Source organism: Ammospiza caudacuta, chromosome 3 (genome assembly GCF_027887145.1).
Source record: "Ammospiza caudacuta isolate bAmmCau1 chromosome 3, bAmmCau1.pri, whole genome shotgun sequence".
NCBI classification, from domain to species: domain Eukaryota; kingdom Metazoa; phylum Chordata; class Aves; order Passeriformes; family Passerellidae; genus Ammospiza; species Ammospiza caudacuta.
This window is the reverse complement of record NC_080595.1, coordinates 18629709-18657278: the sequence shown is the minus strand read 5'-3', so window position 1 is coordinate 18657278 and position 27570 is coordinate 18629709.

The following is a 27570-nucleotide window of genomic DNA, read 5'->3' as shown; positions in this document are numbered from 1 at the left end:
AGCAGGTAAGCCTTTTGCTGTCAGCAGTGTCGCTTAACCTTTCATGTCATATCCCTCTTCACATCCATCTTCTGCTTAAGGCTTATTAATCTACTTTAGAATTGGCAGGTGGAATAAGACTACTTTTCCTTTTTGAAAGCTCATGTCATTTGACCTACTTACAGCAAATAATTCATTAATTGCAAGTCCCCAGCTAGCATCTTTTTGGCATATTCTAACCTTCTAAAGAAGTAACAAAAGCACTCTCCAATACTTGACTTTCATATCACAGTGGGAACGCTGGTCCTGTTTGCAAGAAACAATCATGGGTATGGTAAAACAAAAGGAGGGCTTAGAGTTTTCTCTGTTAACCTATAGTGAGCTTGGATTTTGCAATATGCATGAAGTTAATTAACACTGTTATATAAAGTGGCTGATTTAATCAATAAATTGGAGTCAATGCTGATAAACGACAAGGTGGGTTGGCTTCCCTTCGCTTTCAACACAGTGCCAATTCGGGCTGGTTTGATAGGACTAAGTGGCTGCTGCAATCTGCCATCCAGAAGCGGGGCAGGTGAGTTTTGTTTGCAAGGGAAAAGGGCCATGGTTTGTGTTTGGGGGCCTGTGACTGAGAGTGCCGGCTGGCTCCTGAAATTCTTTGATATGCAGGATGATTCCCAGACGCAAGGTGGAAACGCTGCCAAGTCGGGCTGGATTGAAATTACCCAGGGACTCCTGCAATCTGCCATCGAGAAGCGGGGCAGGTGAGTGTTGTTTGCCAGGGAAAAGGGCCGTGGATTGTGTTTGGGGGCCTGTGGCTGGGAGAGGCCGGCTGGCTCCTGAAAATCCACGATACGCAGGATGTTTCTCAGACCCAAGGTAGCAACATTGCCAAGTCGGGCTGGTTTGATAGTACCAAGTTGCTCCTGCAATCTGCCATCCAGAAGCAGGGCAGGTGACTTTTCTTTGCCAGGGAAAAGGGCCGAGGTTTGTGTTTGGGGGCCTGTGGCCAAGAGTGTCTTGCTGGCTCCTGAAAATCCATGATACGCAGGATGGTTCCCAGACCCAAGGTGGCACCAGTGCCAAGTCGGGCTGGTTTGATAGTACCAAGTGGCTCCTGCAATGTGCCATGCAGAAGCGGGGCAGGTGAGTTTTTTTGGCCAGGTAAGAGGGCCGAGGTCTGTGTTTAAGGGCCTGTGGCTGGGAGTGGCCGGCTGGCTCCTGAAAATCCACGATACGCAGGATGGTTCCCAGACCCAAGGTGGCACCAGTGCCAAGTCGGGCTGGTTTGATAGTACCAAGTGGCTCCTGCAATCTGCCATGATCACATGAAGAAATACTTTCCGGCGTACGTACTGGGCCATATGCTCTTTCTTCTCTCAACTTCTCCATCACCTCTCATCTGTTTCACATGCGCTATCTTCAAGGTCCACAGGCTACTTTTCACAGCATCTTCAGGCCTGATGCAGTAAGAATGATGAATAGAACAGAGTTGGGTCTATTTTCCAGTTTGGATAAAATGCTTTCTGCACACAAATCCAAGGAGAAGGTGCTGCCCCGATGCCCAGAAAAACTTTCACTCCTGCTAGTGTTCTACGTCAACCGCAACTTAGTCTGAAAGAAAAGCTTTTTCTCTGAGAGCATCTGAGAGGTTTGCATGAAGCACTGATATCTGACATATGCAATTTTGAAGAGGAGAGGAAAAAGAAAATGGCAAGAAGTTTTTCATTTTAGTGGTTTCAATTTTAATTTCCGTGCACTTTTTCAAAACTTGTCAGCTCAAATGCCCATCAACATCTTTTAGTCATCTGTAAGTCAGTATTCATATAAAATGTGCTTCAAATCAAAAGAATTTCAAATCTGCACTCCAAGTTTCTATGCCTAGATTTATGATTTCCTACACATATTAGATGAAAGGAAGGCCTTTTTTACTGTGGGAGTGCTGGAACACTGGAACAGGTTGCCCAGAGAAGTTGTGGGTGTCCCATCCCTGAAAGTATTCAAGGTCAGCTTGGACGGGGCTTGGAGCAGCAACAAAGGAGAAGCTTGATGGTAGAGAAACAAAGTTGGACTATAGAAGAAACTGGGATTGAAGTATAGGAGCAAGTTTTCTCTCAGCTCTTGGGGTAAATTCAAAGTTGTACAAAATGACATTTATCTGTGATTTTCACTACTGTAACAGAAAGGTTCATGAAAACTGTACAGAAGATAGCAAATTTTAAAAGAGATAAGAATTACAGCATAAAATCCATGGGACGGGTTACAACATGAGACGCTCTCTAAGAGAAAATCTCTGTGTTTCAGCACTTCATCATGGTAAGATTTCATGAAGTGCCAAAGAAGGCGGCAAAATATCATTCGGGACATTATTTACTGGAGTTCAGCCTGGCCATTAGTAGGAACTGGGTTTGACCACATCATGTAGATATACCACACACACTTTCCCTTCACTGAAAAATGACTGTTTACAACGAAGAAGCAATTGACGATCAAAATTGATTGAAAGCATCTTAAACATGTCAAGTATTTCATTGTAGATGATCTGTGATCCAAATGCTTCTTCCACCTTCGAGAGGGACAGAACAATTCTTCCATATCATGAGGGTTTAAAATTGTATCAACCAATGTTTTCTGCTGAAAAGATAGCATCTATTTTTTTCTATTTTTGGAAGAAAATATTCCTAGACATACAACAGGTGAGAACTAAGTAATTTTAAAGAAGCAAATGACATGAAAATATTCTGTAAATAGAATGAAATGAAAAGCTGTGTTTTAAATAGGAGCTAAATATGAAACAGAATTTCTGTACCAGGCATTTGAATTACTGCACCAGCTCTTTTGCCCATCAAGAGAGGCATTGAGCATTTCAGTCTTTTCCAAGGTGTTCATGATCTGCTATGCTGATCTCTGTGTGTGCCTAGGTGTGTGTGGAAGGGGGGACATGTGAAGGGGAGTATGTATGTTTGCTTTACAATTGTTGTGGCAGATTCATGCCTCAGCTCCACATTTTGTTTTAGAAAGGTCACACAGAGTGGATATGAAGTTTACTATCAACAAGAGATCAATTCCCAAATCATCCATTTGACTCTACCTTATAAATCATGTGCTTTGTTGCATATTTTATCAAATCTACTTTCAAGCCAGATGGAGGAAGGAGGATGTGGGAATCCCTCCACCATCTTGCAACTTTTATGCAAGTAGGTTTTCAAGAAAATCATCATTTCTCTTGGAAATATGTCTGGAACAGGCATGATGGTAGTGTCAACCTGTTGGAGTTTTTGTTGCTGGAAGAAGTTGTACAAAAGGATTGGTTTTTACATTGACCGGTTACTGAATCAAGCGCAGGAATACATTGGAAATTCAACTGGGGCTTCCTTTTCCCAGCAGACCACTTCTAGAACGAGCTTGTACAATGAAGCTGACGCTTCTGCTCTCTTTTTGTTTCTTTCCTATTTTTCTTGGCTTCTTTGCCACTCTCTAGACAATTTGTGAACTCTTTTCCCAACTCAAATGGTTTCAATAGTCTGATTGTGATCATACATTTTTACAAGGAATTTTTAAAATCTTTCCTCCAGTTAAGAAAGTCAAGGACTTAGGTCTTTTTCTTCCCTTATAATATTGCAATGAAATTGATAAATAAAGACCAACTCTTTCTTTTTGTTTTTAACCCAAGTAGATAATTCCCATCCATTCATCCATTTTGTGGACCAATAGTTGCCATGCTGATGGAAGTTGTCACTTCTTAACAATAGACATTCTGTGACTATGTTGACAGCACTTTGGCTGAAGATCCTAACTGGTCTTGGATACACATAGGGAGAAATTTGCTCAGCCAGTGTCAGTCTTAAGCATGCGTATCAGAAGATCTTTCTAGAGCTGGGAATTTTCCCATGAAAGGGATTCAGTTAGGGAAGAGACACTCGTCCCAGAGTTTTACATTCTTCTTGAACACTGCTTAAGGAACTTAGATGCCGTGTCCATTTGGATCTCTGTCTTCACAGAACTTTGTCATGCAAGTGCTTGAAATGCATCTTGAAGAGAATTCACTAGCACAGAATGAATGAGAGTGGAAGGGCTTGGTGGGGCTAACCAGGCCCAATCCCCCTGCCTAAACCAGGATACCTAGAGCCTCTTGCCCAGGAGTCTATCTGGGTGTACTTTGAATGTCTTCAAAGATCCAGGCTCCACAATCTTTCTGGGCAGTCTGTGCCGTGGTTCAGTCACCCTCACAGTAAAGAATCATTTGCTGATGGTCAATGGCAATCTCCTGTATTTCAGAGAGTGCCCACTGCCTCTTGTTTTTTCACTCAGCATCACTGAAAAGACACTGGTTCCCTCCCCTTTGCACTATTGCTTCCATATGGATGCGTGCTGCCATGTAGAGATATGTCAAAAACCTCCCTGAAGCCCAGGCAGATAATATTCCCTTCATCTACGAGTCTAGTTGATTCATCAGAGGAGTTTAAAGTGATGTTCAGCATGAAATTCCCCTGAAAAATCATGCTAACTACATTAGTTTGTCGTCTTGCATGTGCCTGGCAAGGTTTTCCAGGAAGAGCTGCTTCATCAACTTCCTGGGGATAAAAAGGAGGCTGGCTGGTTTGTACTATTCCGAGTCCACCTAACTGCCTTTTTTAGAGATGGGTGTCATTTGCTCTCATCCAGTCTTTAGCCTCTCTTGTCGTCTACATCCTAGCAAAAAGCATTTCCACTACATGTTCATGTGATTGGAAACGTCAGGAAAGTGTAAGGTACTGTTTTCTATCAGTTGGCAAGCTGCGCACACAATCCCAGTGTTGTACAGCTTCCTTCTTCACCTTTCCGATGCTGCCGCTCTCTCCGGCTCCCGGAGCCGAAGAAGCGGCTTCTTCGCGCAAAGACGATTGTACCGGTCACGGTGCTCTCTTAGCGCGGCTTGTGCCGAAAGAAGCCCGGGAGCGGCGCTTAGCTCCGGAGAGCATCGTACCTTCGTCTTTAGCGTCTTTTGTGGTCTACATCCTAGCAGAAAGCTTTTCCACTCTGTCTGGCAAGGAAACCCTGCGGGAGCACAGAAAACATCTCCCATCGTGTTCTGGACGTTGCACGGAGGTCTGCCAAGTGTTTGGCATGAAGGAAAGAAAAGTTGTCCAAAATAATTTCCTATCGAATGTTCATGTGATTGGAAAAGTCAGGAAAGTGGTAAGGTACTGTTTTCTCTCAGTTGGCAAGTTGAGCACACAATCCCAGTGTTGTACAGCTTCCTTCTTCACCTTTCCGATGCTGCCGCTCTCTCCGGCTCCCGGAGCCGAAGAAGCGGCTTCTTCGCGCAAAGACGATTGTACCGGTCACAGTGCTCTCTTAGCGCGGCTTGTGCCGAAAGAAGCCCGGGAGCGGCGCTTAGCTCCGGAGAGCATCGTACCTTCGTCTTTAGCGTCTTTTGTGGTCTACATCCTTGCAGAAAGCTTTTCCACTCTGTCTGGCAAGGAAACCCTGCGGGAGCACAGAAAACATCTCCCATCGTGTTCTGGACGTTGCACGGAGGTCTGCCAAGGTTTTCGCCTAAAGAAAAGAAAAGCTGTCCAAAACAGCTTCCAATCGAATGTTCATGTGATTGGAAAAGTCAGGAAAGTGGTAAGGTACTGTTTTCTATCAGTTGGCAAGCTGCGCACACAATCCCAGTGTTGTACAGCTTCCTTCTTCACCTTTCCGATGCTGCCGCTCTCTCCGGCTCCCGGAGCCGAAGAAGCGGCTTCTTCGCGCAAAGACGATTGTACCGGTCACGGTGCTCTCTTAGCGCGGCTTGTGCCGAAAGAAGCCCGGGAGCGGTGCTTAGCTCCGGAGAGCATCGTACCTTCGTCTTTAGCGTCTTTTGTGGTCTACATCCTAGCAGAAAGCTTTTCCACTCTGTCTGGCAAGGAAAACCTGCGGGAGCACAGAAAACATCTCCCATCGTGTTCTGGACGTTGCACGGAGGTCTGCCAAGTGTTTGGCATGAAGGAAAGAAAAGTTGTCCAAAATAATTTCCTATCGAATGTTCATGTGATTGGAAAAGTCAGGAAAGTGGTAAGGTACTGTTTTCTATCAGTTGGCAAGTAGCGCACACAATCCCAGTGTTGTACAGCTTCCTTCTTCACCTTTCCGATGCTGCCGCTCTCTCCGGCTCCCGGAGCCGAAGAAGCGGCTTCTTCGCGCAAAGACGATCGTACCGGTCACAGTGCTCTCTTAGCGCGGCTTCTGCTGAAAGACACCCCGAGCGCCTCTTAGCTCCGGGGGCTCCGTACCTTCCAATTCAATTTTTTCGGCTCCACAAACCAAATGGTATACTTGCAGCAGTAGGGCGGGACGTTGAATTGGACGTTTTCCTTTTAGAGAGAAGGTAATGAAAAAGTTTCACCGGAATCAGAGCAGGCTGTAAAACAAGAAAAGTGTCATGGAAATAAGCCAGCCTTATCCTCTTAGCCTTGCTTGTTGTGATTGGCCAAGAAAGAAATGTGTCAACTCGGTGTTCCTGGGTATCACATCAGTAACAGGTACTTCAGCTGCTGTACTTCTCTCCTGAAGTTAAGAACAGAATCCAAGGAATTGTGATTCCATGGTCTCAATTCACTCAATATGGTGCCGAAAAAGGAGTGGAAGGTGCACGGGTCAATTAACTTGAATGGCCTATGTAAATCAGCGGCCACTGTTTTTCTGAAGGCTTCAACAGGTTAGTTGCCTATGTTCTTCTTGGAATTGTTTTAACCTTTGGTCATGTTTTTCTTGGGATTCTTTTACCCTTTTCCCATTAGTTCAGCCTTTGCTCTCAAGCCTTTGCTGACATTTCCAGTATCTCGGTAGCCTGGAAAAGTGTTGTCTTGATTGATCCCATCATTATTCCCTTCCAAGGGTTGTTTTCCTCAAGTCTCAGTTTGGCTGGTTTTCTGCTAGTTGATTGTCAGAGGGCAGCAGGTGTTTTGTAAGAGCAAGTACACAATGCCATAGCTTGCTTTTCTTTGGATTTGGCCTGTCTAGAAAATGGAATGACTGAACATCTCTGAGAGGCTTTTCTCTCCCCATTAGGTTTCACTGGAAGGAGGGCAGATGCAAATCGTCTACCTAAAGTCTTGGCACAGAAGAAAGTAGTGGTTTGCTGCTGCATAGAGCTAGAAGCTTACAAAAGGAAGGCCTTGGGCTGAGGCCCATTACTTTGGCTAAGTAGAAAAGGACTGTGCGAAGGTGAGGCAGCTGACTTCGAGGTAGATCAACAAGTTCTAGAAGCGTCGTGTGTTCACAGCGTGGTGCATGGTGGTTGGTTGAATTGTGTTTGTTATGGCTTAAAGCTATGGAAATGAGAAAGGCCTGAGTGTTTCAAAAGCCTGGTTGTTGCAAGAAAGCAGGTCTCCTTTGCATCTGCCTGGGGACTCTGCATCACCACGGACCCTCACTGCCACTTTGCCAAGGAGATGATCAGTAGGAATGTTGCAGAGCTGCTGTGTGCATCTGAATGGAATGGCAGAGAATGAAGCGCTGGACGTTTCTGGCTTTAGAACAATGCTGCTGCATTGGTGCCAGTTTAGTTGGTTTTCCATCAGTGGCCTTTCTGTCTAGAAGTACACTGCCCAGAGTATTGGATGCCATTTCCTTCCTGTTGTTTTCATACCTTCCTTCAGTTGAAAGGATGATACAACCTTGACATTTTGAAGATCCCTGTTAGGAAGCACTATGCCAGAGGAGTCATCGCTCCCTTTGCTTCTGCCTCCTTTGTCATTTTCAGAGACTCATTTCAAATTTCTGCTCATGTCAAGAAGAATACTGAGACTACTTAGCAGGGTTGACACTCTCAGCTGCTTTCCTCTTTCCTACTGCTTCATACTGGATGTGACTTCAAGGCCTCGTTTTGTCATCTGCATTTTGCCGTCATCCAAAGCTAAATATTCCAGGCCTGTGAACACAAAAAGAACTCTTAGTCTTTTGCAAGAACTACCCCTAGGAGGATTTGTGTTCACTTTGATCTCTTCAGTGTTTCAGAAAAAAGGAGATTGTACTCTCTTCTTGTGTACTCTCTTCTTGTGCTCTCATTTCCCTCTCTCTGCCCTGCATGCCCCAGTTAATCTACTGGTGTGACTCATTTGGCATCATCTCACGGTGCAAATTCTGCATAGTTTCAAGTCCTTACAAATGCCAGTTGCCAAGGAGCCTATCTAAGCATTCAAGGGGCAAAGAATTGTAGGGCTGGCAAGTTCAGGTGCTGAAACTGTAAGTCATGCCATATCAAAGTGACAGAGCAAATCAATTGATCTAGGACTTTCAGCTGGACACCTCTGAGAATAGCAGCTTGTCAGCAATGACACAGCCATCTTCCTAGCTGTATTCCAGAGAGAGGAAAGGGACACCTTCAATGGTTAATATGTTTGGCATGAGAAAACAGCAAGAAATGTACGGCAAAATACTTGAGTCAGATCAAGTGCGTTTCTCTAGTGAGAATTTTGCACTTGTTCTTTCTTGTCTGTGCCTTTACTTTTCACAGAAGACAGGGGAGCATTTCATTAGTACTGTTCTTTTGTTTTCTTTTGTTGGCCTCCCTCTTTCCACCTGCAATTAACAAATTTGCCTTTCTTTACTGGCTTCTCTTTCTTTACTTCTACAAGTTGACATGAGGTCATCCAACCTTATCATCAATGTTCTCAGACAGTGGAGAGAAGTAGAAGGTACAGCTAAATGGATAAAAGAAACCCACCAAAATAGACAGGTTTTGACAGTCTTCTGTGAGAACATTAGGACACAAGATGTCTTTGAACTGAGTCATGCTCTATTGATTTAACTTTTAGTCCACTGGTTACTATTATTACACGTGTTTGGCCTTTAGTACAGAGCCTTGGAACTAATCCAGGCCAATACTTGGCTAATTTTGTTTTATTTCTAGTGAGGACTTTGTTTCTTAAGGAATAGTCCAGAGAAAGAGCGTCCACGGTACAGTTACAGGTCATAAATTCTGGTACAGTTTGTGCTGGTAATAGGTCTAGGAAAGAAAGGTTTGACATCTTTTTTGACTTTCAAATGGAACCATGATTTGAAAAACCTAAGAGTTGCGGCTCCCCCCCCACCCCACACCCCAAGTACTTCTCTTTGCAATGTTACTCAGGGATTACACATCAAAGCCCACCCTGTAAAATACGTTGCAGATACTTTGCAAGAAGTGCAGCTTAGCAGCTAGAGATGATAACGTGGCTTAAATAACATGGTCTAAATATGTCTGTCTACGCAGACGTACTCAACAAAGGTTACGATGGCTTAGCTCCTGTGCTCAAGTGAAGGTGCATTTTAGAACTTCCCAAGAAGGTGAATTCAACCTCCTTCATTGCTCTCTGCTGGAGTCCCAAGAGAATTTCAGTCTGCTTTTTGTCATTTACAGCTGTCACTGCTTAGCTCTTGAACATGAGACTCCCTCATGACTGATGAAAGTTGTCTAGTTAAGAGTGGGTGAGAGACACGGTCTTGCTCTAGAAGGAGATGAGAAGGTTTCTGCAGTCTTTGTCATCTCTACTGCTTGTGATTTCTAGACAAAACCAGTGGGAAGTTTTCTGAAGGCAGTCCAGAAGCTGGCAATATGGACAGCTTACAGCCCAACACTTGCTGCAGTGCAACCATGGTGACACCAGAAAGGACTTCAAAAAATGAAAAGGGCAAACAAAGCAGTTGGAAGGAAAAGAACATGAACCATTATTCCATTTTTCTCATCTATCTTTCTTTCTTTAAATCATCATTTTCGTGCAGTTTGGCGGCTTGCGTTGGTATCCCACCAAAGGAATCTGAGACAGAGTAAGCTTTTGAATGGAGTAGAAGTGAGAAACGTAGGCCAAGTTGCCTTTTTTGCCATCAAATACCAGTTAGGCTTGAACTACCCTTTGCTTAAGGTGCTTAGCTTACACTAAGAATTGATGAGCACATTTTGATGGGAGCAAATTTTACTGTCATGATGACTGAGTAAATTTTGCTGTCACTCAGAATTTTACTGTCGTCTGAATAGCAATGTTTGTGTCCAAATAGGATTTTGTCTCCTGTATCTGCAGCAGGTAAGCCTTTTGCTGTCAGCAGTGTCGCTTAACCTTTCATGTCATATCCCTCTTCACATCCATCTTCTGCTTAAGGCTTATTAATCTACTTTAGAATTGGCAGGTGGAATAAGACTACTTTTCCTTTTTGAAAGCTCATGTCATTTGACCTACTTACAGCAAATAATTCATTAATTGCAAGTCCCCAGCTAGCATCCTTTTGGCATATTCTAACCTTCTAAAGAAGTAACAAAAGCACTCTCCAATACTTGACTTTCATATCACAGTGGGAACGCTGGTCCTGTTTGCAAGAAACAATCATGGGTATGGTAAAACAAAAGGAGGGCTTCGAGTTTTCTCTGTTAACCTATAGTGAGCTTGGATTTTGCAATATGCATGAAGTTAATTAACACTGTTATATAAAGTGGCTGATTTAATCAATAAATTGGAGTCAATGCTGATAAACGACAAGGTGGGTTGGCTTCCCTTCGCTTTCAACACAGTGCCAATTCGGGCTGGTTTGATAGGACTAAGTGGCTGCTGCAATCTGCCATCCAGAAGCGGGGCAGGTGAGTTTTGTTTGCAAGGGAAAAGGGCCATGGTTTGTGTTTGGGGGCCTGTGACTGAGAGTGCCGGCCGGCTGGCTCCTGAAATTCTTTGATATGCAGGATGATTCCCAGACGCAAGGTGGAAACGCTGCCAAGTCGGGCTGGATTGAAATTACCCAGGGACTCCTGCAATCTGCCATCGAGAAGCGGGGCAGGTGAGTGTTGTTTGCCAGGGAAAAGGGCCGTGGATTGTGTTTGGGGGCCTGTGGCTGGGAGAGGCCGGCTGGCTCCTGAAAATCCACGATACGCAGGATGTTTCTCAGACCCAAGGTAGCAACATTGCCAAGTCGGGCTGGTTTGATAGTACCAAGTTGCTCCTGCAATCTGCCATCCAGAAGCAGGGCAGGTGACTTTTCTTTGCCAGGGAAAAGGGCCGAGGTTTGTGTTTGGGGGCCTGTGGCCAAGAGTGTCTTGCTGGCTCCTGAAAATCCATGATACGCAGGATGGTTCCCAGACCCAAGGTGGCACCAGTGCCAAGTCGGGCTGGTTTGATAGTACCAAGTGGCTCCTGCAATGTGCCATGCAGAAGCGGGGCAGGTGAGTTTTTTTGGCCAGGTAAGAGGGCCGAGGTCTGTGTTTAAGGGCCTGTGGCTGGGAGTGGCCGGCTGGCTCCTGAAAATCCACGATACGCAGGATGGTTCCCAGACCCAAGGTGGCACCAGTGCCAAGTCGGGCTGGTTTGATAGTACCAAGTGGCTCCTGCAATCTGCCATGATCACATGAAGAAATACTTTCCGGCGTACGTACTGGGCCATATGCTCTTTCTTCTCTCAACTTCTCCATCACCTCTCATCTGTTTCACATGCGCTATCTTCAAGGTCCACAGGCTACTTTTCACAGCATCTTCAGGCCTGATGCAGTAAGAATGATGAATAGAACAGAGTTGGGTCTATTTTCCAGTTTGGATAAAATGCTTTCTGCACACAAATCCAAGGAGAAGGTGCTGCCCCGATGCCCAGAAAAACTTTCACTCCTGCTAGTGTTCTACGTCAACCGCAACTTAGTCTGAAAGAAAAGCTTTTTCTCTGAGAGCATCTGAGAGGTTTGCATGAAGCACTGATATCTGACATATGCAATTTTGAAGAGGAGAGGAAAAAGAAAATGGCAAGAAGTTTTTCATTTTAGTGGTTTCAATTTTAATTTCCGTGCACTTTTTCAAAACTTGTCAGCTCAAATGCCCATCAACATCTTTTAGTCATCTGTAAGTCAGTATTCATATAAAATGTGCTTCAAATCAAAAGAATTTCAAATCTGCACTCCAAGTTTCTATGCCTAGATTTATGATTTCCTACACATATTAGATGAAAGGAAGGCCTTTTTTACTGTGGGAGTGCTGGAACACTGGAACAGGTTGCCCAGAGAAGTTGTGGGTGTCCCATCCCTGAAAGTATTCAAGGTCAGCTTGGACGGGGCTTGGAGCAGCAACAAAGGAGAAGCTTGATGGTAGAGAAACAAAGTTGGACTATAGAAGAAACTGGGATTGAAGTATAGGAGCAAGTTTTCTCTCAGCTCTTGGGCTAAATTCAAAGTTGTACAAAATGACATTTATCTGTGATTTTCACTACTGTAACAGAAAGGTTCATGAAAACTGTACAGAAGATAGCAAATTTTAAAAGCGATAAGAATTACAGCATAAAATCCATGGGACGGGTTACAACATGAGACACTCTCTAAGAGAAAATCTCTGTGTTTCAGCACTTCATCATGGTAAGATTTCATGAAGTGCCAAAGAAGGCGGCAAAATATCATTCGGGACATTATTTACTGGAGTTCAGCCTGGCCATTAGTAGGAACTGGGTTTGACCACATCATGTAGATATACCACACACACTTTCCCTTCACTGAAAAATGACTGTTTACAACGAAGAAGCAATTGACGATCAAAATTGATTGAAAGCATCTTAAACATGTCAAGTATTTCATTGTAGATGATCTGTGATCCAAATGCTTCTTCCACCTTCGAGAGGGACAGAACAATTCTTCCATATCATGATGGTTTAAAATTGTATCAACCAATGTTTTCTGCTGAAATGATATCATCTATTTTTTTCTATTTTTGGAAGAAAATATTCCTAGACATACAACAGGTGAGAACTAAGTAATTTTAAAGAAGCAAATGACATGAAAATATTCTGTAAATAGAATGAAATGAAAAGCTGTGTTTTAAATAGGAGCTAAATATGAAACAGAATTTCTGTACCAGGCATTTGAATTACTGCACCAGCTCTTTTGCCCATCAAGAGAGGCATTGAGCATTTCAGTCTTTTCCAAGGTGTTCATGATCTGCTATGCTGATCTCTGTGTGTGCCTAGGTGTGTGTGGAAGGGGGGACATGTGAAGGGGGGTGTGTATGTTTGCTTTACAATTGTTGTGGCAGATTCATGCCTCACCTCCACATTTTGTTTTAGAAAGGTCACACAGAGTGGATATGAAGTTTACTATCAACAAGAGATCAATTCCCAAATCATCCATTTGACTCTACCTTATAAATCATGTGCTTTGTTGCATATTTTATCACATCTACTTTCAAGCCAGATGGAGGAAGGAGGATGTGGGAATCCCTCCACCATCTTGCAACTTTTATGCAAGTAGGTTTTCAAGAAAATCATCATTTCTCTTGGAAATATGTCTGGAACAGGCATGATGGTAGTGCCAACCTGTTGGAGTTTTTGTTGCTGGAAGAAGTTGTACAAAAGGATTGGTTTTTACATTGACCGGTTACTGAATCAAGCGCAGGAATACATTGGAAATTCAACTGGGGCTTCCTTTTCCCAGCAGACCACTTCTAGAACGAGCTTGTACAATGAAGCTGACGCTTCTGCTCTCTTTTTGTTTCTTTCCTATTTTTCTTGGCTTCTTTGCCACTCTCTAGACAATTTGTGAACTCTTTTCCCAACTCAAATGGTTTCAATAGTCTGCTTGTGATCATACATTTTTACAAGGAATTTTTAAAATCTTTCCTCCAGTTAAGAAAGTCAAGGACTTAGGTCTTTTTCTTCCCTTATAATATTGCAATGAAATTGATAAATAAAGGCCAACTCTTTCTTTTTGTTTTTAACCCAAGTAGATAATTCCCATCCATTCATCCATTTTGTGGACCAATAGTTGCCATGCTGATGGAAGTTGTCACTTCTTAACAATAGACATTCTGTGACTATGTTGACAGCACTTTGGCTGAAGATCCTAACTGGTCTTGGATACACATAGGGAGAAATTTGCTCAGCCAGTGTCAGTCTTAAGCATGCGTATCAGAAGATCTTTCTAGAGCTGGGAATTTTCCCATGAAAGGGATTCAGTTAGGGAAGAGACACTCGTCCCAGAGTTTTACATTCTTCTTGAACACTGCTTAAGGAACTTAGATGCCGTGTCCATTTGGATCTCTGTCTTCACAGAACTTTGTCATGCAAGTGCTTGAAATGCATCTTGAAGAGAATTCACTAGCACAGAATGAATGAGAGTGGAAGGGCTTGGTGGGGCTAACCAGGCCCAATCCCCCTGCCTAAACCAGGATACCTAGAGCCTCTTGCCCAGGAGTCTATCTGGGTGTACTTTGAATGTCTTCAAAGATCCAGGCTCCACAATCTTTCTGGGCAGTCTGTGCCGTGGTTCAGTCACCCTCACAGTAAAGAATCATTTGCTGATGGTCAATGGCAATCTCCTGTATTTCAGAGAGTGCCCACTGCCTCTTGTTTTTTCACTCAGCATCACTGAAAAGACACTGGTTCCCTCCCCTTTGCACTATTGCTTCCATATGGATGCGTGCTGCCATGTAGAGATATGTCAAAAACCTCCCTGAAGCCCAGGCAGATAATATTCCCTTCATCTACTAGTCTAGTTGATTCATCAGAGGAGTTTAAAGTGATGTTCAGCATGAAATTCCCCTGAAAAATCATGCTAACTACATTAGTTTGTCGTCTTGCATGTGCCTGGCAAGGTTTTCCAGGAAGAGCTGCTTCATCAACTTCCTGGGGATAAAAAGGAGGCTGGCTGGTTTGTACTATTCCGAGTCCACCTAACTGCCTTTTTTAGAGATGGGTGTCATTTGCTCTCATCCAGTCTTTAGCCTCTCTTGTCGTCTACATCCTAGCAAAAAGCATTTCCACTACATGTTCATGTGATTGGAAACATCAGGAAAGTGTAAGGTACTGTTTTCTATCAGTTGGCAAGCTGCGCACACAAGCCCAGTGTTGTACAGCTTCCTTCTTCACCTTTCCGATGCTGCCGCTCTCTCCGGCTCCCGGAGCCGAAGAAGCGGCTTCTTCGCGCAAAGACGATTGTACCGGTCACAGTGCTCTCTTAGCGCGGCTTCTGCCGAAAGACGCCCGGGAGCGGCGCTTAGCTCCGGAGAGCATCGTACCTTCGTCTTTAGCATCTTTTGTGGTGTACATCCTAGCAGAAAGCTTTTCCACTCTGTCTGGCAAGGAAAACCTGCGGGAGCACAGAAAACATCTCCCATCGTGTTCTGGACGTTGCACGGAGGTCTGCCAAGTGTTTGGCATGAAGGAAAGAAAAGTTGTCCAAAATAATTTCCTATCGAATGTTCATGTGATTGGAAAAGTCAGGAAAGTGGTAAGGTACTGTTTTCTCTCAGTTGGCAAGTTGAGCACACAATCCCAGTGTTGTACAGCTTCCTTCTTCACCTTTCCGATGCTGCCGCTCTCTCCGGCTCCCGGAGCCGAAGAAGCGGCTTCTTCGCGCAAAGACGATTGTACCGGTCACAGTGCTCTCTTAGCGCGGCTACTGCCGAAAGAAGCCCGGGAGCGGCGCTTAGCTCCGGAGAGCATCGTACCTTCGTCTTTAGTGTCTTTTGTGGTCTACATCCTAGCAGAAAGCTTTTCCACTCTGTCTGGCAAGGAAACCCTGCGGGAGCACAGAAAACATCTCCCATCGTGTTCTGGACGTTGCACGGAGGTCTGCCAAGTGTTTGGCATGAAGGAAAGGAAAGCTGTCCAAAACAGCGTCCAATCGAATATTCATGTGATTGGAAATGTCAGGAGAATGGTAAGGTACTGTTTTCTATCAGTTGGCAAGTTGAGCACACAATCCCAGTGTTGTACAGCTTCCTTCTTCACCTTTCCGATGCTGCCGCTCTCTCCGGCTCCCGGAGCCGAAGAAGCGGCTTCTTCGCGCAAAGACGATCGTACCGGTCACAGTGCTCTCTTAGCGCGGCTTCTGCCGAAAGACGCCCCGAGCGCCTCTTAGCTCCGGGGGCTCCGTACCTTCCAATTCAATTTTTTCGGCTCCACAAACCAAATGGTATACTTGCAGCAGTAGGGCGGGACGTTGAATTGGACGTTTTCCTTTTAGAGAGAAGGTAATGAAAAAGTTTCACCGGAATCAGAGCAGGCTGTAAAACAAGAAAAGTGTCATGGAAATAAGCCAGCCTTATCCTCTTAGCCTTGCTTGTTGTGATTGGCCAAGAAAGAAATGTGTCAACTCGGTGTTCCTGGGTATCACATCAGTAACAGGTACTTCAGCTGCTGTACTTCTCTCCTGAAGTTAAGAACAGAATCCAAGGAATTGTGATTCCATGGTCTCAATTCACTCAATATGGTGCCGAAAAAGGAGTGGAAGGTGCACGGGTCAATTAACTTGAATGGCCTATGTAAATCAGCGGCCACTGTTTTTCTGAAGGCTTCAACAGGTTAGTTGCCTATGTTCTTCTTGGAATTGTTTTAACCTTTGGTCATGTTTTTCTTGGGATTCTTTTACCCTTTTCCCATTAGTTCAGCCTTTGCTCTCAAGCCTTTGCTGACATTTCCAGTATCTCGGTAGCCTGGAAAAGTGTTGTCTTGATTGATCCCATCATTATTTCCTTCCAAGGGTTGTTTTCCTCAAGTCTCAGTTTGGCTGGTTTTCTGCTAGTTGATTGTCAGAGGGCAGCAGGTGTTTTGTAAGAGCAAGTACACAATGCCATAGCTTGCTTTTCTTTGGATTTGGCCTGTCTAGAAAATGGAATGACTGAACATCTCTGAGAGGCTTTTCTCTCCCCATTAGGTTTCACTGGAAGGAGGGCAGATGCAAATCGTCTACCTAAAGTCTTGGCACAGAAGAAAGTAGTGGTTTGCTGCTGCATAGAGCTAGAAGCTTACAAGAGGAAGGCCTTGGGCTGAGGCCCATTACTTTGGCTAAGTAGAAAAGGACTGTGCGAAGGTGAGGCAGCTGACTTCGAGGTAGATCAACAAGTTCTAGAAGCGTCGTGTGTTCACAGCGTGGTGCATGGTGGTTGGTTGAATTGTGTTTGTTATGGCTTAAAGCTATGGAAATGAGAAAGGCCTGAGTGTTTCAAAAGCCTGGTTGTTGCAAGAAAGCAGCTCTCCTTTGCATCTGCCTGGGGACTCTGCATCACCACGGACCCTCACTGCCACTTTGCCAAGGAGATGATCAGTAGGAATGTTGCAGAGCTGCTGTGTGCATCTGAATGGAATGGCAGAGAACGAAGCGCTGGACGTTTCTGGCTTTAGAACAATGCTGCTGCATTGGTGCCAGTTTAGTTGGTTTTCCATCAGTGGCCTTTCTGTCTAGAAGTACACTGCCCAGAGTATTGGATGCCATTTCCTTCCTGTTGTTTTCATACCTTCCTTCAGTTGAAAGGATGATACAACCTTGACATTTTGAAGATCCCTGTTAGGAAGCACTATGCCAGAGGAGTCATCGCTCCCTTTGCTTCTGCCTCCTTTGTCATTTTCAGAGACTCATTTCAAATTTCTCCTCATGTCAAGAAGAATACTGAGACTACTTAGCAGGGTTGACGCTCTCAGCTGCTTTCCTCTTTCCTACTGCTTCATACTGGATGTGACTTCAAGGCCTCGTTTTGTCATCTGCATTTTGCTGTCATCCAAAGCTAAATATTCCAGGCCTGTGAACACAAAAAGAACTCTTAGTCTTTTGCAAGAACTACCCCTAGGAGGATTTGTGTTCACTTTGATCTCTTCAGTGTTTCAGAAAAAAGGAGATTGTACTCTCTTCTTGTGTACTCTCTTCTTGTGCTCTCATTTCCCTCTCTCTGCCCTGCATGCCCCAGTTAATCTACTGGTGTGACTCATTTGGCATCATCTCACGGTGCAAATTCTGCATAGTTTCAAGTCCTTACAAATGCCAGTTGCCAAGGAGCCTATCTAAGCATTCAAGGGGCAAAGAATTGTAGGGCTGGCAAGTTCAGGTGCTGAAACTGTAAGTCATGCCATATCAAAGTGACAGAGCAAATCAATTGATCTAGGACTTTCAGCTGGACACCTCTGAGAATAGCAGCTTGTCGGCAATGACACAGCCATCTTCCTAGCTGTATTCCAGAGAGAGGAAAGGGACACCTTCAATGGTTAATATGTTTGGCATGAGAAAACAGCAAGAAATGTACGGCAAAATACTTGAGTCAGATCAAGTGCGTTTCTCTAGTGAGAATTTTGCACTTGTTCTTTCTTGTCTGTGCCTTTACTTTTCACAGAAGACAGGGGAGCATTTCATTAGTACTGTTCTTTTGTTTTCTTTTGTTGGCCTCCCTCTTTCCACCTGCAATTAACAAATTTGCCTTTCTTTACTGGCTTCTCTTTCTTTACTTCTACAAGTTGACATGAGGTCATCCAACCTTATCATCAATGTTCTCAGACAGTGGAGAGAAGTAGAAGGTACAGCTAAATGGATAAAAGAAACCCACCAAAATAGACAGGTTTTGACAGTCTTCTGTGAGAACATTAGGACACAAGATGTCTTTGAACTGAGTCATGCTCTATTGATTTAACTTTTAGTCCACTGGTTACTATTATTACACGTGTTTGGCCTTTAGTACAGAGCCTTGGAACTAATCCAGGCCAATACTTGGCTAATTTTGTTTTATTTCTAGTGAGGACTTTGTTTCTTAAGGAATAGTCCAGAGAAAGAGCGTTCACGGTACAGTTACAGGTCATAAATTCTGGTACAGTTTGTGCTGGTAATAGGTCTAGGAAAGAAAGGTTTGACATCTTTTTTGACTTTCAAATGGAACCATGATTTGAAAAACCTAAGAGTTGCGGCTCCCCCCCCACCCCACACCCCAAGTACTTCTCTTTGCAACGTTACTCAGGGATTACACATCAAAGCCCACCCTGTAAAATACGTTGCAGATACTTTGCAAGAAGTGCAGCTTAGCAGCTAGAGATGATAACGTGGCTTAAATAACATGGTCTAAATATGTCTGTCTACGCAGACGTACTCAACAAAGGTTACGATGGCTTAGCTCCTGTGCTCAAGTGAAGGTGCATTTTAGAACTTCCCAAGAAGGTGAATTCAACCTCCTTCATTGCTCTCTGCTGGAGTCCCAAGAGAATTTCAGTCTGCTTTTTGTCATTTACAGCTGTCACTGCTTAGCTCTTGAACATGAGACTCCCTCATGACTGATGAAAGTTGTCTAGTTAAGAGTGGGTGAGAGACACGGTCTTGCTCTAGAAGGAGATGAGAAGGTTTCTGCAGTCTTTGTCATCTCTACTGCTTGTGATTTCTAGACAAAACCAGTGGGAAGTTTTCTGAAGGCAGTCCAGAAGCTGGCAATATGGACAGCTTACAGCCCAACACTTGCTGCAGTGCAACCATGGTGACACCAGAAAGGACTTCAAAAAATGAAAAGGGCAAACAAAGCAGTTGGAAGGAAAAGAACATGAACCATTATTTCATTTTTCTCATCTATCTTTCTTTAAATCATCATTTTCGTGCAGTTTGGCGGCTTGCGTTGGTATCCCACCAAAGGAATCTGAGACAGAGGAAGCTTTTGAATGGAGTAGAAGTGAGAAACGCAGGCCAAGTTGCCTTTTTTGCCATCAAATACCAGTTAGGCTTGAACTACCCTTTGCTTAAGGTGCTTAGCTTACACTAAGAATTGATGAGCACATTTTGATGGGAGCAAATTTTACTGTCATGATGACTGAGTAAATTTTGCTGTCACTCAGAATTTTACTGTCGTCTGAATAGCAATGTTTGTGTCCAAATAGGATTTTGTCTCCTGTATCTGCAGCAGGTAAGCCTTTTGCTGTCAGCAGTGTCGCTTAACCTTTCATGTCATATCCCTCTTCACATCCATCTTCTGCTTAAGGCTTATTAATCTACTTTAGAATTGGCAGGTGGAATAAGACTACTTTTCCTTTTTGAAAGCTCATGTCATTTGACCTACTTACAGCAAATAATTCATTAATTGCAAGTCCCCAGCTAGCATCCTTTTGGCATATTCTAACCTTCTAAAGAAGTAACAAAAGCACTCTCCAATACTTGACTTTCATATCACAGTGGGAACGCTGGTCCTGTTTGCAAGAAACAATCATGGGTATGGTAAAACAAAAGGAGGGCTTAGAGTTTTCTCTGTTAACCTATAGTGAGCTTGGATTTTGCAATATGCATGAAGTTAATTAACACTGTTATATAAAGTGGCTGATTTAATCAATAAATTGGAGTCAATGCTGATAAACGACAAGGTGGGTTGGCTTCCCTTCGCTTTCAACACAGTGCCAATTCGGGCTGGTTTGATAGGACTAAGTGGCTGCTGCAATCTGCCATCCAGAAGCGGGGCAGGTGAGTTTTGTTTGCAAGGGAAAAGGGGCATGGTTTGTGTTTGGGGGCCTGTGACTGAGAGTGCCGGCCGGCTGGCTCCTGAAATTCTTTGATATGCAGGATGATTCCCAGACGCAAGGTGGAAACGCTGCCAAGTCGGGCTGGATTGAAATTACCCAGGAACTCCTGCAATCTGCCATCGAGAAGCGGGGCAGGTGAGTGTTGTTTGCCAGGGAAAAGGGCCGTGGATTGTGTTTGGGGGCCTGTGGCTGGGAGAGGCCGGCTGGCTCCTGAAAATCCACGATACGCAGGATGTTTCTCAGACCCAAGGTAGCAACATTGCCAAGTCGGGCTGGTTTGATAGTACCAAGTTGCTCCTGCAATCTGCCATCCAGAAGCAGGGCAGGTGACTTTTCTTTGCCAGGGAAAAGGGCCGAGGTTTGTGTTTGGGGGCCTGTGGCCAAGAGTGTCTTGCTGGCTCCTGAAAATCCATGATACGCAGGATGGTTCCCAGACCCAAGGTGGCACCAGTGCCAAGTCGGGCTGGTTTGATATTACCAAGTGGCTCCTGCAATCTGCCATGCAGAAGCGGGGCAGGTGAGTTTTTTTGGCCAGGTAAGAGGGCCGAGGTCTGTGTTTAAGGGCCTGTGGCTGGGAGTGGCCGGCTGGCTCCTGAAAATCCACGATACGCAGGATGGTTCCCAGACCCAAGGTGGCGCCAGTGCCAAGTCGGGCTGGTTTGATAGTACCAAGTGGCTCCTGCAATCTGCCATGATCACATGAAGAAATACTTTCTGGCGTCCGTACTGGGCCATATGCTCTTTCTTCTCTCAACTTCTCCATCACCTCTCATCTGTTTCACATGCGCTATCTTCAAGGTCCACAGGCTACTTTTCACAGCATCTTCAGGCCTGATGCAGTAAGAATGATGAATAGAACAGAGTTGGGTCTATTTTCCAGTTTGGATAAAATGCTTTCTGCACACAAATCCAAGGAGAAGGCGCTGCCCCGATGCCCAGAAAAACTTTCACTCCTGCTAGTGTTCTACGTCAACCGCAACTTAGTCTGAAAGAAAAGCTTTTTCTCTGAGAGCATCTGAGAGGTTTGCATGAAGCACTGATATCTGACATATGCAATTTTGAAGAGGAGAGGAAAAAGAAAATGGCAAGAAGTTTTTCATTTTAGTGGTTTCAATTTTAATTTCCGTGCACTTTTTCAAAACTTGTCAGCTCAAATGCCCATCAACATCTTTTAGTCATCTGTAAGTCAGTATTCATATAAAATGTGCTTCAAATCAAAAGAATTTCAAATCTGCACTCCAAGTTTCTATGCCTAGATTTATGATTTCCTACACATATTAGATGAAAGGAAGGCCTTTTTTACTGTGGGAGTGCTGGAACACTGGAACAGGTTGCCCAGAGAAGTTGTGGGTGTCCCATCCCTGAAAGTATTCAAGGTCAGCTTGGACGGGGCTTGGAGCAGCAACAAAGGAGAAGCTTGATGGTAGAGAAACAAAGTTGGACTATAGAAGAAACTGGGATTGAAGTATAGGAGCAAGTTTTCTCTCAGCTCTTGGGGTAAATTCAAAGTTGTACAAAATGACATTTATCTGTGATTTTCACTACTGTAACAGAAAGGTTCATGAAAACTGTACAGAAGATAGCAAATTTTAAAAGAGATAAGAATTACAGCATAAAATCCATGGGACGGGTTACAACATGAGACGCTCTCTAAGAGAAAATCTCTGTGTTTCAGCACTTCATCATGGTAAGATTTCATGAAGTGCCAAAGAAGGCAGCAAAATATCATTCGGGACATTATTTACTGGAGTTCAGCCTGGCCATTAGTAGGAACTGGGTTTGACCACATCATGTAGATATACCACACACACTTTCCCTTCACTGAAAAATGACTGTTTACAACGAAGAAGCAATTGACGATCAAAATTGATTGAAAGCATCTTAAACATGTCAAGTATTTCATTGTAGATGATCTGTGATCCAAATGCTTCTTCCACCTTCGAGAGGGACAGAACAATTCTTCCATATCATGATGGTTTAAAATTGTATCAACCAATGTTTTCTGCTGAAAAGATAGCATCTATTTTTTTCTATTTTTGGAAGAAAATATTCCTAGACATACAACAGGTGAGAACTAAGTAATTTTAAAGAAGCAAATGACATGAAAATATTCTGTAAATAGAATGAAATGAAAAGCTGTGTTTTAAATAGGAGCTAAATATGAAACAGAATTTCTGTACCAGGCATTTGAATTACTGCACCAGCTCTTTTGCCCATCAAGAGAGGCATTGAGCATTTCAGTCTTTTCCAAGGTGTTCATGATCTGCTATGCTGATCTCTGTGTGTGCCTAGGTGTGTGTGGAAGGGGGGACATGTGAAGGGGAGTATGTATGTTTGCTTTACAATTGTTGTGGCAGATTCATGCCTCAGCTCCACATTTTGTTTTAGAAAGGTCACACAGAGTGGATATGAAGTTTACTATCAACAAGAGATCAATTCCCAAATCATCCATTTGACTCTACCTTATAAATCATGTGCTTTGTTGCATATTTTATCAAATCTACTTTCAAGCCAGATGGAGGAAGGAGGATGTGGGAATCCCTCCACCATCTTGCAACTTTTATGCAAGTAGGTTTTCAAGAAAATCATCATTTCTCTTGGAAATATGTCTGGAACAGGCATGATGGTAGTGTCAACCTGTTGGAGTTTTTGTTGCTGGAAGAAGTTGTACAAAAGGATTGGTTTTTACATTGACCGGTTACTGAATCAAGCGCAGGAATACATTGGAAATTCAACTGGGGCTTCCTTTTCCCAGCAGACCACTTCTAGAACGAGCTTGTACAATGAAGCTGACGCTTCTGCTCTCTTTTTGTTTCTTTCCTATTTTTCTTGGCTTCTTTGCCACTCTCTAGACAATTTGTGAACTCTTTTCCCAACTCAAATGGTTTCAATAGTCTGATTGTGATCATACATTTTTACAAGGAATTTTTAAAATCTTTCCTCCAGTTAAGAAAGTCAAGGACTTAGGTCTTTTTCTTCCCTTATAATATTGCAATGAAATTGATAAATAAAGACCAACTCTTTCTTTTTGTTTTTAACCCAAGTAGATAATTCCCATCCATTCATCCATTTTGTGGACCAATAGTTGCCATGCTGATGGAAGTTGTCACTTCTTAACAATAGACATTCTGTGACTATGTTGACAGCACTTTGGCTGAAGATCCTAACTGGTCTTGGATACACATAGGGAGAAATTTGCTCAGCCAGTGTCAGTCTTAAGCATGCGTATCAGAAGATCTTTCTAGAGCTGGGAATTTTCCCATGAAAGGGATTCAGTTAGGGAAGAGACACTCGTCCCAGAGTTTTACATTCTTCTTGAACACTGCTTAAGGAACTTAGATGCCGTGTCCATTTGGATCTCTGTCTTCACAGAACTTTGTCATGCAAGTGCTTGAAATGCATCTTGAAGAGAATTCACTAGCACAGAATGAATGAGAGTGGAAGGGCTTGGTGGGGCTAACCAGGCCCAATCCCCCTGCCTAAACCAGGATACCTAGAGCCTCTTGCCCAGGAGTCTATCTGGGTGTACTTTGAATGTCTTCAAAGATCCAGGCTCCACAATCTTTCTGGGCAGTCTGTGCCGTGGTTCAGTCACCCTCACAGTAAAGAATCATTTGCTGATGGTCAATGGCAATCTCCTGTATTTCAGAGAGTGCCCACTGCCTCTTGTTTTTTCACTCAGCATCACTGAAAAGACACTGGTTCCCTCCCCTTTGCACTATTGCTTCCATATGGATGCGTGCTGCCATGTAGAGATATGTCAAAAACCTCCCTGAAGCCCAGGCAGATAATATTCCCTTCATCTACGAGTCTAGTTGATTCATCAGAGGAGTTTAAAGTGATGTTCAGCATGAAATTCCCCTGAAAAATCATGCTAACTACATTAGTTTGTCGTCTTGCATGTGCCTGGCAAGGTTTTCCAGGAAGAGCTGCTTCATCAACTTCCTGGGGATAAAAAGGAGGCTGGCTGGTTTGTACTATTCCGAGTCCACCTAACTGCCTTTTTTAGAGATGGGTGTCATTTGCTCTCATCCAGTCTTTAGCCTCTCTTGTCGTCTACATCCTAGCAAAAAGCATTTCCACTACATGTTCATGTGATTGGAAACGTCAGGAAAGTGTAAGGTACTGTTTTCTATCAGTTGGCAAGCTGCGCACACAATCCCAGTGTTGTACAGCTTCCTTCTTCACCTTTCCGATGCTGCCGCTCTCTCCGGCTCCCGGAGCCGAAGAAGCGGCTTCTTCGCGCAAAGACGATCGTACCGGTCACAGTGCTCTCTTAGCGCGGCTTGTGCCGAAAGAAGCCCGGGAGCGGCGCTTAGCTCCGGAGAGCATCGTACCTTCGTCTTTAGCGTCTTTTGTGGTCTACATCCTAGCAGAAAGCTTTTCCACTCTGTCTGGCAAGGAAACCCTGCGGGAGCACAGAAAACATCTCCCATCGTGTTCTGGACGTTGCACGGAGGTCTGCCAAGTGTTTGGCATGAAGGAAAGAAAAGTTGTCCAAAATAACTTCCTATCGAATGTTCATGTGATTGGAAAAGTCAGGAAAGTGGTAAGGTACTGTTTTCTATCAGTTGGCAAGTTGAGCACACAATCCCAGTGTTGTACAGCTTCCTTCTTCACCTTTCCGATGCCGCCGCTCTCTCCGGCTCCCGGGGCCGAAGAAGCGGCTTCTTCGTGCAAAGACGATCATACCGGTCACAGTGCTCTCTTAGCGCGGCTTCTGCCGAAAGACGCCCTGTGCGCCTCTTAGCTCTGGGGGCTCCGTACCTTCCAATTCAATTTTTTCGGCTCCACAAACCAAATGGTATACTTGCAGCAGTAGGGCGGGACGTTGAATTGGACGTTTTCCTTTTAGAGAGAAGCTAATGAAAAAGTTTCACTGGAATCAGAGCAGGCTGTAAAACAAGAAAAGTGTCATGGAAATAAGCCAGCCTTATCCTCTTAGCCTTGCTTGTTGTGATTGGCCAAGAAAGAAATGTGTCAACTCGGTGTTCCTGGGTATCACATCAGTAACAGGTACTTCAGCTGCTGTACTTCTCTGCTGAAGTTAAGAACAGAATCCAAGGAATTGTGATTCCATGGTCTCAATTCACTCAATATGGTGCCGAAAAAGGAGTGGAAGGTGCACGGGTCAATTAACTTGAATGGCCTATGTAAATCAGCGGCCACTGTTTTTCTGAAGGCTTCAACAGGTTAGTTGCCTATGTTCTTCTTGGAATTGTTTTAACCTTTGGTCATGTTTTTCTTGGGATTCTTTTACCCTTTTCCCATTAGTTCAGCCTTTGCTCTCAAGCCTTTGCTGACATTTCCAGTATCTCGGTAGCCTGGAAAAGTGTTGTCTTGATTGATCACATCATTATTCCCTTCCAAGGGTTGTTTTCCTCAAGTCTCAGTTTGGCTGGTTTTCTGCTAGTTGATTGTCAGAGGGCAGCAGGTGTTTTGTAAGAGCAAGTACACAATGCCATAGCTTGCTTTTCTTTGGATTTGGCCTGTCTAGAAAATGGAATGACTGAACATCTCTGAGAGGCTTTTCTCTCCCCATTAAGTTTCACTGGAAGGAGGGCAGATGCAAATCGTCTACCTAAAGTCTTGGCACAGAAGAAAGTAGTGGTTTGCTGCTGCATAGAGCTAGAAGCTTACAAAAGGAAGGCCTTGGGCTGAGGCCCATTACTTTGGCTAAGTAGAAAAGGACTGTGCGAAGGTGAGGCAGCTGACTTCGAGGTAGATCAACAAGTTCTAGAAGCGTCGTGTGTTCACAGCGTGGTGCATGGTGGTTGGTTGAATTGTGTTTGTTATGGCTTAAAGCTATGGAAATGAGAAAGGCCTGAGTGTTTCAAAAGCCTGGTTGTTGCAAGAAAGCAGCTCTCCTTTGCATCTGCCTGGGGACTCTGCATCACCACGGACCCTCACTGCCACTTTGCCAAGGAGATGATCAGTAGGAATGTTGCAGAGCTGCTGTGTGCATCTGAATGGAATGGCAGAGAACGAAGCGCTGGACGTTTCTGGCTTTAGAACAATGCTGCTGCATTGGTGCCAGTTTAGTTGGTTTTCCATCAGTGGCCTTTCTGTCTAGAAGTACACTGCCCAGAGTATTGGATGCCATTTCCTGTGGAGAGATTTATTAATAATTGGTTAGCTGAGAAAGGCCACACTGAAATAATGCCGCTGGTTAAGCTGAAAGAGAAAAGCCAGCAGTCAGCAAGCTAAAAGGAAAGTTCAGCAGTGACCTTGCTGCAACATGAGGAAAGGGAGTAGAGATATTCCTGAATATATCCTGAGAATATGTAGTAAGTATCAAAAGTAGAACCATAGGAATGTAGAAGTAGGCGTAGATGCTGATATGTAAGCTGACCAATGCAGAGCTCAACTTTTGCAATATGTATGAAGCTCATTATTAACTGTATTTAACCCGCCGTACTGATCAATAAAATGGGGCCTATGATGATCAACGGATGTCTGGGTCTCCTTCCGTCGACAAATGGTGGAGAATGCGGGCATAACCGAATCTCTGCCCTTTTTCTCGATTAAAAGAAAAAGGGATTACGCCACGGTCGGGAAGTTGGGTTTGGGTCCCGGCAGCAGGGACGGTGCCGGAATTTGAAGCACCCTTAAGGTTCACAACGGTGGACTTAAGCCAATACGTGCCGCGGGAGCCTGGAGAGCTGCAACAGCGCGCGCTGATTAATAGGTATGGATAGGCAAGCGGCATATGATTTATTTACCGCCTATTTAGAGCGGCATGGGATAAAAGGGATAGATTTAAAAAAGGAGTTACCAGGGTTATTAGCCTATGGCCATGCTAAGGGTATTTTTTCTAACCCTCATACAGTTCATGAGCTAGCAGAGTGGAAGAAGTTTGGGGAAATATTGTGGGATACAGTGTTGGACGATGATAAGTCAGCAAAGAAATTCGGGAAGTTATGGCGGGTGGTGTATAACACGTTACTGCAGCAGGTCTCTGAGAGAAAGGCAGCAGAAAGGGCAACAGAAGCTCATAGGAGGAATATAGGGTATGGTCGTGAGGATGATCCCCTGGCACCTTCTGTAACTAAGATACTTATGCCTAAGGGTCCCCAGGAAAGTAGTGTGGAAGATTTTCCTATAGGCGCAGTGGAACCGTCTGCACCTTTCCTGTCTGAGGGGGAGAGCGAGTCGGATGGTGGGGGTAAGAGCAAACCAGCTTTGCCTCCGCCACCGGCTTCGGGCGGGTCGGACGGTGGGAGTGGGAGCAAGCCAGCTTCGCCTCCGCCGCCAGCCTTGCCTCCGCCGCTTCCCCTCAATGAGCCGGCTCCGATTACAGCTTCGGCGGGGGGGCTGCATACCCCGCGCGAGCCGGCTCCAGCGGGGGGGCTGATTGCCCCCCGCGGGCCGTCTCAGCTT